Below are 17,262 nucleotides of genomic sequence, written 5' to 3' on the forward strand. Positions count from 1 at the left end.
TAAGGTATTTATACTAAAATTAATTACAAGGATTAGGGTTACTAAGGGCTTAAATGACGATTAAGACCCTAAGATAAGTTGACGATTTGAAAGTCCCGCAGGGACACGAGCGAGCTGGGTTGCAAGACCCTCAGGGACACGCGCATCCTGGCTTGATGAATGCCCGGGTCTGTGATAATATCCGCTCGAGCCGAGCCTTGGGACGCCCGGATCCTGGCTTGAGACGCTCGTGCTGAGCTGGGGACGCCCGGATCCTAGGTCAGGGTTCCTTCTCCATTTTTTGACTACCTAGCAATCCGTGGGGACTGTCTTGGGGTCGTGGGGATCATTCATCATTGCCCAATTCACTTGTTTTATTTGCTTAGGCCTTTAGTCTTGGTTTCCTCTTCGATGCTTGGTAATTAGATGCGATCCATTTAGCTCTATTTTGCTCCATACGTGCAAGGCTAGCAATCCTCTCCTACCAAAGACACAAAACCTCAAAGAATATGCAAAATAGGGAACTAAAGATAAGAAATGACCCTAATAGTCGCTAGAAAGCTGTAAGATCATAGATCCTAATTAGACTCTCTAATTAATAACAAATTATCTCATAATATGTTCATTTAGTGATCTATGTAACATGTATGCAAATATAAAACAATAAAAATAAAGGTTAAGGAAAAACAATATCCTTACATTGATATTTATGGTAAAAATGGGCACAAACTAGATCACATATCTAGTTTGTTCTTGAGCTAAATAAAGATGGATGATCCTCCTAGAAAAACCTTCAAAAAGAAAGTCTCCTTAAAATTGCACCCAAGAACAATACCCAAATAATCTTACAAGTATTAACTATATACTTGTAAAATTTAACCCTTGATAATATGTGAATATTACTAAAGAAAACTGTGTAATTATTTTGTTTTACTAACAACCTAGTAAATTATTGGTTTTATTATTTTAGAGAGATGAAAGATATACACATGCAAATGTTCAAAGTGTAGTGTAAAAAATGAACAACAATTGGAGTGTATATGGGGAAAGTGGCGGGTGGAGTGAGGTTGAGTGAGGGAGTGAGTTTCTTATTTTTTTTGTCCAATTCATTATGACATGCATAATGATCACATGATAACTTATGGAAGAAATTCAAGCAAAGTGAAATGATTATGATCATCCACTACACTCCATTTACACGGTCTAATGTCCCATTTACGGGTCCATTTTGGTTCTTAAATTTGTCGCACAAATACGTGTAAATTTTATTTAAACATCGTTTTATGTTTAAATGCTTCCAATTAATTTCGTCCAAATCACTCCAAAAATATACGTGTACCGCTACCCATATTATTTACGTACTAATATTAATCACATTAATCAATTAGTAAAATTTTAGTGAATTAACAATTAATTGACTAAAACCCGTCTCCCAAAATTTATTATTCAATTATCGCATAATTAAATAATAACTGCCGTGCCTCGAGTTCGCAACTCGAAATCTCTCTCAAGATAATCGACTAACCTTTTAGTCTATAAATCAAGGGACTAAATAAATTGTATCTCATACAATTAATTAGTTATCAATTGGGGTTCGTTCCTTTAGGTGTGACCGAAAGGGGTCAGTTGATCACCGCCGTCTCACGACAATAACGTCAAACTCTAGTCAGCCAACCGTTATCGATTTACATTAATCAACTGACGAGGATCAAATAATTAAATATACTGATGATATTCCTTTAATGAGATTTATTATGCAAACGCACTATTGTGGAGGACACTAACTCCAACAATCTACCACTTGTTTAACACAAGGTCTGCTCTACCGATTCTCTTGTCCGTTTTAATCTCCCACCGATTTATTATGTAAACGCACTATTGTGTCTTTCAGGTCGCACTTGCACATGAACATATTGCGAGTGGTTTTCTCGATTGGGAATATGACTACGTGACCGGAAAAATCTCCCACATATTACATCCGAGCGTGGCCACGCATTTATAGTCACAACTCCTCGAGTGGCCTTGAGATATAGTTACCCAACGTGGGTGGACAATTCTTGTATGCCCTATCGATCTTTGCCCAATACAGATCATCATGACTTAGAAGATGTCCTTTTGGCCTCCTTTCACGACACGACCTAGGACAAAAACCAAAGTCACTCAGAAACATCATTGACTTGGATAATAGTCTCCAATCAAAAGAATCGACTCATAGGAACATCTTAGAGATCCCTGCCACGACCAGGCGTTTAGATTAGAACTTAGGGACTCTCTAAATGGTCACTGTCCGGCAAAGTGTCACACACTCTGCCTATGTAATCGACTAGTCATCACATATGACCTCATGGTGTTGAACAACCATTAATCGACTTACAATCTAGTCACTCCGAGACGTCACCTCATTAAGTGACTAGGGACAAAATACAATATTTTTATCTTATTCACTTGAATAGTGTTCAACACTGTTTCCACAACATATTCAGATAAACAAGGTATTAAAAATTTAGTCACACTAAATAAAAGATTAATAAATGAATGCGTAAACAATGAATGCGATTATCATATATATAAAAAGAGAGACTCTATCCAATTATTACATATCCATAATCTAAAGAAAATCTGGTACTTGTCTCAATCCCATTGCGACGACATGACCATCATGCTTAGCCTTTGATAAAAGCTTGGTTAAAGGATCAGCAGTATTATCGTCTGTCCCAACCTTACAAATGTCAATTTCCTTCCTTTCCACATAATCTCTAATTACATGGTATTTCCTTTCAATGTTTCTAGATTTATTACTAGACTTCGGCTCTTTGGCTTGAAAAATAGCTCCACTGTTATCACAATATAGAGTGATCGGATCTTCGGCGGAATGGACTACTCCTAGTCCCTCCATGAATTGCCTAATCCAAACAGCTTTCTTTGCAGCCTCAGGTGCTGCAAGGTACTCAACCTCTGTTGTAGAATCCACGGTAATGCTTTGCTTGAAGCTCTTCCAGCAAACGGCTCCTCCATTTAGCATAAATACACAGCCGGATTGGGATTTCATATTACCCGATCGGTTTGGGAACTTGCGTCCGTGTAACCACTTACACGCCACTTAGTTTCTCCTCCAAACACTAAGAACGAATCCTTGGTCCTTCTCAAGTACTTAAGGATGTTCTTTACGGCTATCCAGTGACTCTCACCAGGCTTGTCTTGATAACAACCTGTCATGCTCAAGGCATAGGCAACATTGGGATAAGTGCAAATTATAGCATACTTGATAGACCCAACATCGGAAGCATAAGGGGCGGTTTTCATGTGTTTAATCTCCTTAGGGGTAGAGGGAAACTGTGACTTGCTCAAAGTAATCCCTTGGCCCATTGGTAGAAATCCTCTCTTGGAGTCTTTCATATTGAACTGGTCAAGAACTTTGTCAATATAAGCTTCTTGACTCAATGCTAGTATCCTTTTGGACCTATACCTATAGATCCGGATACCCAAGATTCATTGTGCCTCTCCCAAGTTCTCCATCTGGAAGTGTTTCCCTAGCCACTCCTTAACGGAAGTGAGCAATGGAATATCATTCCCGATGAGCAATATGTCGTCCACATATAGGACAAGGAATGAAACCTTACTCCCACTAAACTTCATGTATAAACACGGTTCTTCCACACTTCTAGTGAAACCGTATTGTTTAATAACATGATCAAAGCGATGATTCCAACTCCGAGCTGCTTGCTTAAGACCATAGATGGACTTCTTGAGCTTACACACATTCTTAGGGTTAGTTGTATCCACAAAACCTTCAAGTTGTATCATGTACACTTCCTCTTCTAGAATCCCATTCAATAAGGCGGTTTTGACATCCATTTGCCAAATCTCTTAATCATGAAACGCGGCAACCGCTAAGATTATCCTAATGGACCGAAACATTGCGACTGGAGCGAAGGTTTCATCATAGTGTAGACCATGAACTTGGGTTAAATCTTTTGCTACCAATCTAGCTTTGTAAACATCTACATGTTTATCCACGCCGAGCGTAATTTTATATATCCATTTACACTGAAGGGGTCACACTCCCTCAGGTAAATCCACCAAGTCCCATACTTGGTTCTCGTACATGGAATCCATTTCAGACCGCATCGCTTCTAGCCAAAGTGAGGAGTCGGGACTAGACATTGGCGATTTGTAGGTAGTGGGTTCATCACTTTCCAAAACTAACAAAACACCATCCTCTTCGATGTTACCAAGGTAGGGGTCAGGTGGATTATAAATCCTACTTGACTTTCTAGGAACAATTACCGTTTCAGAGGAAGAGGGAATGCTATCCTCCACGTTCTCCTCTATCTCATTCTCGGTTTGTGGCTCTCGAACTTCATCAAGTTCAAATTTTCTCCCACTCTGTCTCCTAGAAATAAACTCCTTTTCTAAGAAGACAGCATCACGAGCCACAAACACTTTGTTCTCGTGTTTATTGTAGAAGTAATAGCCACGTGTTTCCCTTGGATATCCTACAAAAAGACATTTGTCAGACCTAGGTGCAAGCTTATTGTCAGACTTGATCTTGACGTACGCTTTGCAACCCCAAGTGCGCATGAATGACAAATGAGGGACTTTCCCTGTCCATATCTCATATCGAGTCTTATCGGCCGCTTTAGTCGGGCTTCGATTAAATGAAAATATTGCAGACAAGAGGGCAAAACACCAAAACGAATTAAGAAGCTCGGTTAGACTCATCATAGACCGAACCATATCTAGTAAAGTTCGGTTTCTCCTTTCGGCCACACCATTTAGTTGTAGTGTGCCAGGAGGAGTCCATTGTGATACTATACCACAATCTTTTAGGTGTGAATCAAATTCAAAATTTAGTTATTCACCACCAAAATCGGATCGTAGGGTTTTAATCCTTTTATCCAATTGGTTCTCTACTTCATTTTGAAACTCTTTGAACTTGTCAAAATCTTCACTTTTATTCTTCATCAAGTGGACATACCCATATCTACTCAAGTCATCAGTAAAAGTAATGAAGTAGTGAAAACCTCCTCTAGCGGTGATGGTTAATGGTCCACAAACATCCATATGCATGACAGCCAAAACCTCACTAGCTCGTGTCCCTTTTCCCGCAAAACGTGCACGAGTCATCTTGCCTAAAAGGCAAGACTCGCATATACCATAAGATTCGAAATCAAATGGTTTGAGCACTTTTGATGAAGCAAGTCTCTTAATGCGTCTTTCGTTTATGTGACCTAAACGACAATGCCAAAGGTAGGATTCATTTGGATCACCCGTTTTGAGCTTTTTAGTTTCCACATGATAAACGTCATTAACATCATTTAAAACAAAAATGCCTCCAATTGATATGGCCTTGCCATAAACCACATCATTCAATGAAAAAGTACAGCTATTGTCCTTAATCATAAAGCAAAAGCCTTCCGCGTCTAACACGGAAATGGAGATGATGTTCTTGGTTAAAGTTTGTACAAAATAACACTTATTTAAATACAACTCTAGACCACTATCTAAAGTGAGCACATATGTCCCAACAGAAACGGCCGCTACTCTAGCTCTATTGCCCATGCGGAGATCCACATCACCTTTTGCTAGTGCTCGCACGTCCCTTAAACCCTGCAAATGATTATAAAGATGAGAGCCACATCCGGTATGAAGTACCCAGTAGAAGTGCAAGCATAATTAATGTCTATTACATAGAGAGAGGAAATCATACCAATAGGCGTCACACGCCCTTTCTTGAGATCCTCCAAGTATTTGGGAAAACTCCTCCTATAATGCCCCTTCCCATTACAATGGAAACATTCGGCCTCAGAGAGTTTGACACCTTTTGCCTTGGGTTTGCCATTCTCAACGGCTTTCCCCTTTCCATTGTCTTGTTTCTTTGACGATTTCTTGAATTGGGACTTTTCCTTCCCCTTTCCCTTCTTAACTTCAAGGGACATGTTCTTTATCTTCATGGTTAGAACATCCCCTTTTTCACTCCCACTAGCTTCCATATCCCTCTCCGCTTGGGTGAGGAGTGCATGAATTTCATGATAACTCTTATCCATGTTATTCAGGTTGTAGTTTACCCTAAAGTGGGCAAACTTGGTGGGAAGTGAGTCGAGGATACGATCCACCACAAGAGTCTTAGGAATCTTACACCCTAGACGCTCTAGGATGTCGACATATTCGACCATTTTTAGCACACGGGGACCAACCTTTTGGCCCCTCTCAAGCTTTACTACAAAGAAGCATGTCTCCGCATCGTATTGACGGACTTTAGGTGTTTGTGAAAACATAGTAATCATACGAGTTAATATCTCGTACGCATTTAAAGAAATACATGAAAGCTTGAGCTTTGGGGACATCGACCATATCAACACATTCTTGATATCATTCGACATCCTCACATGGTCATCATAGGCGGTCCGCACCGCCGATGAAGCCCTTGGACCGGGCTCGATGGGAGGAGCATCAGTCAAGTAAGTGACCACGTTGTTGCGCGCTTTTGATGTTGGATTCCCATTCAAGAAAGTTACTACCGTCATCTTTTAGAATACATTTGTCCATTACGGAACCTAGCCATGAATCTTTGCCTAGTGAAGTAGTCGATGGAGTTGATGAAGTTGCCATTGCGAATTAAAATGCTAGGACAAAATAAGGAAAAATTAACATTCATTATTTTAAAATTACTTGTGAAAACATGTTTAACAAGTTTTAAATTTATATAAAGATCTCCCACTAAATTATATAAATGATTCCAAGACCCAAATATTAAACAAAAATGAGCATCGCTTGGGCGAAACATCCCATAATCGTGTAAATTTGGTAAGTCAACGGTTGACAAATTCTACCTCTAGAACTCTTGGTTGACGAATTACCTTAAATTCATCTACTAGCCCCGGAACACAAGACCGTCTTATATCCCGTTGAGTCCAACCATTTTTTGCACGTGATAACCATTTACCACCCTACTTACCCAAGGTAAAAAGAAACCACCCCGCTTGGGCGAGCGTGACTCTAATGAACAAGGGATTCATAGGTGTTACTAATTGGTAAGGCTAATCTCAATTTTAGTTATATGAGAGATCTTATCAATTTAGTCATAAAATCCCTATAAGTGAACTAAGTCGGTGAATGTAAATGACGTGAATTGACAACCGCGAAAAATAAAATGCATGTAAATGGCGATTTTGGCATGCGCGAAAATAAAAGCAAGCAAGCATATGAATAAATCCTAGTATGGCCACCTAGTTAATAAAAACTAGTATATTAAATTTCGGAAACCAACTCCTTGGTCCCTTGCCTCTTCATAGGAACATATTCCAAAAGGGGCTTCTTCAAGTGGGATTTGGAACACCTTTCCAAAAATAGACTCCGTCTCCATGTAAATCCGTCTTTTGGAAACGCCGGTATGAATAACTATTACAAATAAATAACATAGCTATTCCTATTATACATTAATTAATAAAATAAATAAAACTATTAATTAAGTACAAACCGACGATACGAGATCGTATTTAAATTACAAAGAAATCGCTATTCCCATTCATTTCGGGTAATAACGATTAAAAACTAACTGGGCCATACTAGGTACAATAAAATAAATACTTTAAATAAATGACAATCATTCATTCAACTTACATAAATATGCTTAAAATGCTGTAAAATGATGCCAAAATCGCCCTATCTTAACAATCGTATGTATCCATCTCGGTTTTGTGGATTTAATCGATTTTTAGCATGTAAAAATCAATAATCAACTCTTAAATCTCATTTCAGTCCAAACTAATTGTCCAAACTGTTTTGAACCTCAGAAATTAGTTCTCACTAATTTGATGATGAATAATTAGTTTGATTTGGTGATATTTTGCTAATTTAATCGGTAAAATCATAACTTTTAAGTAATAAATCCGAAATAATTGAAAATATTACCAAAAATTGAAACAAAAAATTTTGACTATTCTGGATCACTCCCAAAAAAAAACAAAATGTCAGAAAAAATGCCCAAAAATTCGGATAAATTTTATGAAGAAAAAGATCGATATTTATCGGTTTTTAACCACTAAAACCAATAAACATCAAAACAAGTTGAAAACACATTTTAAATTTCACTTTTAACTTTTAAATCATATTTTTAAATGTACATAATTTTATCAAGGACAGGAACAAATGTTTCGAAAATATGATTAATTTATTTCACTTTTATCGACTTTTATCTCAATAAATCAATAAACATGCAAAACTTCAAACCAACCTTCGAAATTTTACATACAATCTGTAGAAAATATGCATGAAACACCATAAACATTCCATGACCCAAATCAACTTTTACCTATTTTTAGTTAACTCTTAACTAAAATACGGCATTTTGACTCGGTTTTCTACCAAAAATCATTAAAAATAGCAAAATAACTTCATAAATCACCAAATTTTACCAAAAACCTTTTGAGATCATTAGGTATGCATGACCAAAAATTTTCATGCTAAAACCGCTTCAAACACAATTTTTTAGTTTTTATAAATTATCTCATAATTTATTAATATGCTTAAAATCAACATGCAAATTACAAGCCTACTCTGATACCACTTGTAAGATCATAGATCCTAATTAGACTCTCTAATTAATAAAAAATTATCTCATAATATGTTCATTTAGTGATCTATGTAACATGCATGCAAATATAAAAGCATAAAAATAATGGTTAAGGAAAAACAATTTCCTTACATTGATATTTATGGTAAAAATGGGCACAAACTAGATCACCTATCTAGTTTGTTCTTGAGCTAAATAAAGATGGATGATCCTCCTAGAAAAACCTTCAAAAAGAAAGTCTCCTTCATGTTGCACCCAAGAACAATACCCAAATAATCTTACAAGTATTAACTAGATACTTGTAAAATTTAACCCTTGATAATATGTGAATATTACTAAAGAAAACTTAGTAATTATTTTGTTTTACTAAGAACTTAGTAAATTCTGGGTTTTATTATTTTAGAGAGATGAAAGATATACACATGCAAATGTTCAAAGTGTAGTGTAAAAATGAACAACAATTGGAGTGTATATGGGGAAAGTGGCGGGTGAAGTGAGGTGGAGTGAGGGAGTGATTTTCTTATTTTTTTTGTCCAATTCATTATGACATGCATAATGATCACATGAAAACTTCTGGAAGAAAATCAAGCAAAGTGAAATGATTATGATCATCCACTACACTCCGTTTACACGGTCCAATGTCCCATTTACGGGTCCATTTTGGTTCTTATATTTGTCGCACAAATACGTATAAATTTTATTTAAACATCGTTTTATGTTTAAATGCTTCCAATTCACTCCGTAAATATACGTGTACCGCTACACATATTATTTACGTACTAATATTAATCACATTAATCAATTATTTCAATTTTAGTGAATTAACAATTAATTAACTAAAACCCGTCTCCCAAAATTTATTATTCAATTATCGCATAATTAAATAATAACTGTCGTGCCTCGAGTTCGCAACTCGAAATCTCTCTTAAAATAATCAACTAACCTTTTAGTCTATAAATCAAGGGACTAAATAAATTGTCTCTCATAGAATTAATTAGTTATCAATTGGGGTTCGTTCCTTTAGGTGTGACCGAAAGGGGTCAGTTGATCACCGCCGTCTCACGACAATAACGTTAAACTCTATTCAGCCAACCGTTATCGATTTACGTTAATCAACTGACGAGGATCAAATAATTAAATATTCTGATGATATTCTTTTAATGAGATTTATTATGTAAGCGCATTATTATGGTGGACACTAACTCTAACAAAAGCATGGGAATGAGGTTAATTCGAGGACTAAATGTGCACAAATATGAGTCACATCAAACATCCCCAAACCTAACCTTTGCTCGTCTCGAGAAAAGAGGTGACTAAAACTATGACCTTTATTTATACTAATCTAATACTATAGCCGATATGAGACAATTAGCGGGTCTCACTCCGCCCCTTCATCTCACAACAAGACATCCATGAGGTAAGATGCCTTCTTGCAAGGCAAGGTGGGGCTTGCCAAAATGGCGATACATCCAAGCATTAAGCACACAAAAACAAGTAATGGATGCATCTACAAAAGAATAGCCACTTTCCTCATCTAAGTGGCGGAAATTATCCAAACGGGAAGCAATCTAAGCGTACACAATCCATTATAGATATGGCTTCTTCAAGTTACTAAGCCTAGAAGGATACCAACAAATCACCTCCAAGTTGTGTTAAGCTAGGGTACTTTTATCCTCAATCGCTAAATGTTTTTGTTAAGAGTAGACTCCTTATGGTGTTAGAAACAATGTAGGATCGCGGAATTCCCCTTCTTGCCTAGACAAGAAGAAGGGTCGTCCCCTCTCCACCATGCACAAAAGTGGAATCAAATGGATAAAAGAGATCAATATAACTTTGAGTTTCATAATAGTAGTTTGATTTTGATTTGTTATTCCCCCTAATTTATTGTGGTATTTGACTTTTGAGTACATTTCTTTGCCATTTCTTTGATGTTTGGCATTTTGATACTTGGCAAAATTTTAATTTTTGCATTATTTGAACATTTTCAAAGTCACCCTAATTTGTAATGAGGGTGCTTCTATTGAAGCAAGGGAGTTCTTATTTTTGTACTCCTCTTTTCTTTGATGCAATTTTGTGCCAACTTTTTTATTTTCATTTTGATGCTTGAACTCAAGTTGAGATTTTGTGTGCCCATTTCCTTTTTGTTGACAAAATATGATGATAGAAGTGGAAGATGGTTGCATGGTTTCAAGGGTCACATTGGAATAAATGGTAGCCAAGGAGTCATCACACCACAAGGTACTCTTGACTATGCCTTAGTCCATGGGTTAAAGGATACTAGCATGACACATCCTAGGGTGTTTTGGAGGTATTCTAATGAGCAAAGTCCCAAGAAGAAAAATTATTTACAAGGGCCTTATATACACTTATCAAGCTTCCCAAATAGATGTTTTCACAAAATTTTCCTAAAATGCAACTACATGCCATGATGCAACTAGCATATATACAACCTAATGCAATTGCTTCTATCAACTAGTATGCCATATAAACTAAATGCAAGCTCTTAACAACACATTGGTTTGTACCACATCAACCAAAATAAAGCCACATTGTCATTAACATATAAAAGGAGGAAGGAGAATTGGAAAGATCATACCATGTGGTCTTCTATTTCCTTCATGCCTCGAATATGGCATAGTCGATCTAATGTGATAAGAGTGACAAACAAGCACAAATATATACAATATATACAATTCTACACTACAAAGGAATGAACATATTTTTGGATTTTTAAGAAATTTTTCAATTTTTATCATTTTTTTCGATTTTTGGGTTAGAATTTCCCGTCCCCACACTAGTATGGGCATTGTCCTCAATGGCCAATACGATAGGAAATTATGCAATGCAATCTATATGAAAATGCATGATTTCTAAACTAGTATGCAAACTATATGACATATATAACAAGTGATTCAATCTAATCTATCCTATATGATGCATGCTTTCGATTAGTCGGAGAGCCAATTTGAATTGACTCGCATTCCTTGTGAGTGAACTTCCCCAAACCAAACAAAACACTATTGCTAGTGCAAAAAGAGGGGGAGTTCATCCACAAGGGATGAATGCAATGCATGAATTCTAATTGTCATTTTGGATTCTTGTAATGGGAGCAAAAAGATAAACACCTCAATGGACCGAGGTGGGAGTCCTTTGAGTGGTGCTAGGACTCCAAACTCAAAATTACCAAGAGCCCAAAATGACTCTACAAATGATCAAGATTATAATTAAAACAAGAGATAAAAACAAAGCTAAAGGAGGTGTAGGAAACTCATAATGGAATAGGTTGAAGTCAAGCAATCAACCCCACACTTGTGGTATCCTCCAATAAGCCTTGTCAACCTTCAATTTTCGCTCATCGCGACATCATCATCATCGATCTCATCACCGGTATCATCATCATCGGATTTGTTATCATCATCATTATCAATTTCACCATTATCCACCTCCATTGGACCGGGGGGTTCGCCAACTTCATCATCATCGGAATTCGGACTTTGTGCTTCTTCATGGCATGAACCACTACCTTCCTCATCTTCCTCAACAACAATCTCTTTTCCATTAACCACCCTTCTATCCTTGCCGGCATCTTGAAATGTACTAGGGAAGAATACCTTCCTATCCGCCCAACTTGGCAAAGGACATGGAGAATCAAGAAGTCCTTGCTTAGCAAGATGTAGTAGATGTGGATATTGGGCACGATAAGCATTCACCAGGTCAGCATAAGCTTCTCTATGCAAGTGTTGCATCAATTGGGTCAAGTAATCATTGCTTACCACAACATTAGAGTCACTTGGTTTAAACTCTTGGTAGGCACAAGGATAGGGTGGAGTCACAATGGTAGAGGAGGAGGGCTTTGCAATTGGATCCCTTTGTTGCTTGATCATCAATTAGGCTTCTTTGAAGAAGGGAATGAGGTAGTTGGTTCGATTGGCGGAGATACGGAAAATCTTGCTTGGCAAGATAATGGACTTGGCATCTTTGGTGAGCCACTCAAATTTATGATCAAGATTGTCATTTTTGACCCAATGAAACTTGTTGATCAAAATAGTCATGTCAAGAAGGTTGCTTCCCTTAACCGGTTTGTAGGTCTTATCCTTGTTGAACTCCGGGTTAAAGTGTTTAGCTAACCTTGTCACCAAGCCCTCGTTTACAATAAAGGTTGCTCCCTCTTTCCCATTATCAATATCTAGCCACCGCTCAATCATCAATTGAAGAATATTATACTTATGGGTGGACTTTCCATCAACGTTCAAGAAGGACTCGAGGTAGACAAAGTCGAGTTCGGTGAAGTGGTTGGCCTCTTTCCTAGCAATTAGAGTATTAGCCACAAACTTGTGCCAAAACCTTATGCCCGAATGGTGAACATATAAGGCAAAGCAGTCCCGAAATGAATCAGATTGACGACCGGTTATAGCTTTCCATAGGGGTGCGGCATTAAACTTCAAAGGCTTCTTCTCAAAATGATCATATTTCACAAGTCCAAACACGTTACCAAATTCACCCGTAAGCATTCTTCTACTCTCATTTTCAAGTCGGAGCTCAACATAGGTTTGAGTCTCTACCTTGTACTCCCTCAAGTAGCTTATGAACTTCATGGTCAATGAGGGGTAAGTCAATTCATTCATATCAAAGAGGGTCTTCAACCCCATAGACTCGAAAAACGCTCTAGATTGCTCAAGTACACCCATTTTTGCAAAGTATATTGCCAAATAAACTTGGTAGCTAAAACTTTCTTTTTGGCAAGGGATTGAAATGCATTCCTATGTTTGTCGGATAAGAAAGTTACCTCTAGAAAGTTTGGCAATTGTTCTACAACCGGATTAGATGTGGTAGCTTCCTCAATAGTGTTGACCATTTCTTGGACTTGCTCCCTTGGTTGAGCTACTACCAAAGCTTTAGATGCTAGAAGAATTTGTTGCCTCTTTGACAAATTTGGAGTTTTGGCTACCTTAGTTCCGCCTTTAGTCCTTGTCATTGTATGCTCCTTATCAATTTGTTATCAACAAACTAAGATGATTCTTCAATGCTCCTTGATTCTTCAAATTTCAATCAATTCCCCAATTAATTGGGGATTTTCGGATTTTTGCCCCAAACCCTAGAAAGTTGATTCAATTTGTGAGGAAATTGATGATTAAATGGTCTTTTGTTGATGAAGGAGTAATTTAATTGTGTTCCGAGCAAGTTTTGATTTGTTTGTGATGAATTTTGGTGAGAAATTGATGTTATTGGATGAGGGGATTGAAGGTTTAAGTGAGGGAAAATGGTTGTGTTTGTGTTTCAAAGGCGTAAATGAATTGGGAAGAAGGAGAAAAATCCCGTGTTTGGCTTAGTAGTAGGTCTGGGACGGGCGGATTGGAGTCGGCTCGAGCGGATTTTGTTACCGACAAATTTGAATGGTGCAAAGCAGACTGGGACGGGCGTCTTGGGACTGGCTCAAGCGGATTATAGCAGAGGACGCTCGTCTCAAATTTGGGATGGGCAGATTTTCTTACATGGAAATCTCATAACTTTGAAGCTTCTCAGGACCCACGGCTCGAGTGTAGGACGGGCGGCTTGAAGTTGGAGACGCTCGTCTCGAAGCCAGCTCGGGCATATCTGCTCGTCTTGATGTCAGCTCCCACGAGCTCAGGTCTGCTCGTGGGGATACTTTTTCTGCGTCATTCCTTCTTCCTTTCTTTGTTAATTGTTGTGGGTTGCACTATAAAGACTTGGATAGCCTAGGCATTTGCCATCCCCACACTTGATCACACAGTACACACAAAAACACATTAAAATCCCTCCCTCACTTGCTCTCATGTCAAAAATCTTATAACAAAGCATGAAGATGCAATACAAAAATGAAAAAAAAAATGCAATAAAGGAAATGAAATGCTAGTGAAGGGGTTAGAATATTTACAAATGGTAGTTTAGGGAGGACTCTACCAAACTCTCCTTTCTTTGATGAGATGTTAAGGGGGCAAAGCCAAAGTGTTGTTGATGTTGCTAAACACCTTGTAGAAGTAGTCGAAGACTTGCTCATTTTCATAGTAAAGATCTTGCATAGACCTTTGCAGATTTTTTTCTTCATTGTTGTAGTCCGAGTCAAAGTGATGACAAGGATCTACAAAGCCTTGGTCCAAGTTCATAGCATTTCCAATATAAGGATTGGCCAATCCTTCAAATTCATTGTCCCATAGACCACAAAATTCGCTTGCTTGTTCCCCAATGATGTCATGAGTTGTCAAGAGCAACTCTCCTTCCTTGTTATCGTGGCCAATGAGGCCTTCTTTATTACTTGTCATGATGGGTGAGCTATTAAAGCTCTCATTGTTGTTGAAAATTTCATGCTCTCCGAATAGAGCTACTTGAATGTCATCCACTTTCTTCTTCCATATGGGTGATATTTCTTTACCCATGGCTTGATATTTACATAGAGATTCTAACTTCTTCCTGTCACTTTTTCGGCTATAGTGATCGACCATGAAGCATGGCTCATGTAATCGGGGAGCTCTCATGGTTTTGTCAAGATTGAAAGTAATTGTCTCATCCCCTACTTCAAGTGTGAGCTCTCCATGCTTCACATCAATTACCACTCCGGCGGTATGCAAGAAAGGTCTTCCTAAGATGATAGGGATGTTAGAATCCTCCTCCATGTCTATAATGACAAAGTCTACCAGGATGAAGAATTTGCCAATTCCCACGGGCACATCCTCCCATACCCCAAGAGGTGTCTTTGTCGACCGATCCGCCATTTGAAGAGTAATATTGGTGCATTTAAGCTCTCCCGTTCCAAGCCTCTTACATACCGAGTATGGCATGAGACTTACACTTGCTCCAAGTTCACACAACGCCTTGTTGATTGTAGTGTCGCCAATGGTACATGGGATAGAAAAATTTCCCGGATCTTTGAGCTTTGGAGGGGAACTCCCTTGAAGAATAGAACTACTCACTTTTGTAAAGGCAATACTCTGCAACTTTCAGATGGATTTCTTCTTGGTAAGAATATCCTTCATGTACTTTGCATAAGCCGGAACATGATTGATCAATTCCGTGAACGGGATTCAGACTTCTAAGTTCTTCACAATTTCCATGAACTTTCCAAGTTGCTCATCAAGCTTAGGCTTAGTTTGGCGACTTGGGAATGCAAGTCTAATCACAATAGGCTCCTTATCAACATTCTTAGCCTTTTCTTCATTTCTCTTCTTTGAAAGTTCATTGGTGGTAGGTTCCACTTCTTTAGAGTTCTCCACAACTCTTTGCTTCCTACTATCATCCACAATATCTTCATCAATTGGCCTCTTCGGCCCCTCATATCTTGTACCACTCCTCAAATGGATGGCACTAACCATTTCATGTCTTGTGGGGGGTTACCTTGAGGAGGTAATTGCCCCTTTTGTCTTTGGGAGTTAGAAGATGCTAGTTGAGTCATTTGAGTCTCTAAAATTTTGGAGTGGGCAAGTATGTTGTTGATGGTGGTTTTTTTAGCTTGGCTATCTTTTTGCATTTGGGTGAAGAATTCTTGTTGGTTCTTTTGCATTTGGAGGACCGCTTTTTGAACATCAAGGCTTTGGTCATTGGATTGGTTGTAGGTAGGTTGATTTTGATATCCTTGGCTTTGGTTGAAAAAGGGTCTTTGAATTTGATTTCTCATTAGAGGTGGGGTGTATGTTGGTTGAGGATTTTGAACATTTTGGCTTATGTATGAAAGATTTGGACGGAATTTGGTATTCTCATTATATTAGTTGGAATAAGGGGTACCACTCTTGTATGCTTGGAAAGCATTTACTTGTTCATTTGTTCCCCTACATTCGTTTTGATCATGTCCCAAGGTTCCACAACTTTCACATACTCCATTTGGGATTGAGGATGATGCCATCATAGCTTTGACATGTTGTTTGGGCAATTTGGAAGCTTCTTAAAGCTTAGCCATGGCCTTCTCAAACTTCAAGTTGATGGTGTCGATATGAGAACTTAGTTGAGCACCCAATTGGGTGACGGAATCTACCTCATGCTTTCCTCCTCTAGTGGCCTTCGATTTTGGCCCATGTTTGGTTGTCATCAACTTCGGTGAACATCCCCTTGGATCCCATATTAAGCACATTGCGTGAGCCTTCATATAAGCCGTTCCAAAACTGTTGAACAAGGAACCACTCACTAATTCCATGGTGTGGACAAGAGCGACAAGTGTCCTTAAATCTCTCTCATGCTTCATATAATGATTCTTAATCCCTTTGCTTGAACCCGGTGATTTGGGCTCTAAACATGTTAGTCTTCTCCGGAGGATAGAATTTCTTATAAAAGGCAAGTGCTAACTTCTTCCATGAATCAATACCAATGGTAGTCTTGTCTAGGCTCTTCAACCATTGCTTTGCGGTTCCGATCAAGGAAAAAGGAAACAACACCCATCGAATTTGGTCTTGAGTAACTCTGGTTTGAGAAATTGAATCACAATAGTCACAAAAAGTCTCCATATATATATGAGGATCCTCACTAGGCATCCCTCCAAATTGACTTCTCTCAACTAATTTTATGAATGCGGATTTGGCAATGAAATTACCGGTAAAATGTGGTGGTATAGGAGTACTATTGGGTAGGTTCTCCTCGGTTGGTACGGAATGTGATGAAATTTAGGCATTATTGGTTGATTTTGTGGTTGGTTTAGAATTGGGTTATTCTCTCCTTCTCTTGCAAAAGGGTTGACAAACTCAATGTTATTTGGTTGAATGTCC

At 38.2% G+C, this 17,262-nt stretch overlaps 1 non-coding gene across 1 annotated transcript; it reads left to right on the forward strand.

The window, feature by feature from the left end:
- The first annotated feature begins 16,690 nt into the window (after positions 1-16,690).
- Positions 16,691-16,797, forward strand: LOC141625225 (small nucleolar RNA R71). Its single transcript, XR_012535016.1, has one exon. It is a non-coding gene; the product is annotated as a small nucleolar RNA R71 (small nucleolar RNA).
- The last annotated feature ends 465 nt before the right edge of the window (positions 16,798-17,262 follow it).

This window comes from Silene latifolia, chromosome X (assembly GCF_048544455.1).
Source record: "Silene latifolia isolate original U9 population chromosome X, ASM4854445v1, whole genome shotgun sequence".
Lineage (NCBI taxonomy): Eukaryota > Viridiplantae > Streptophyta > Magnoliopsida > Caryophyllales > Caryophyllaceae > Silene > Silene latifolia.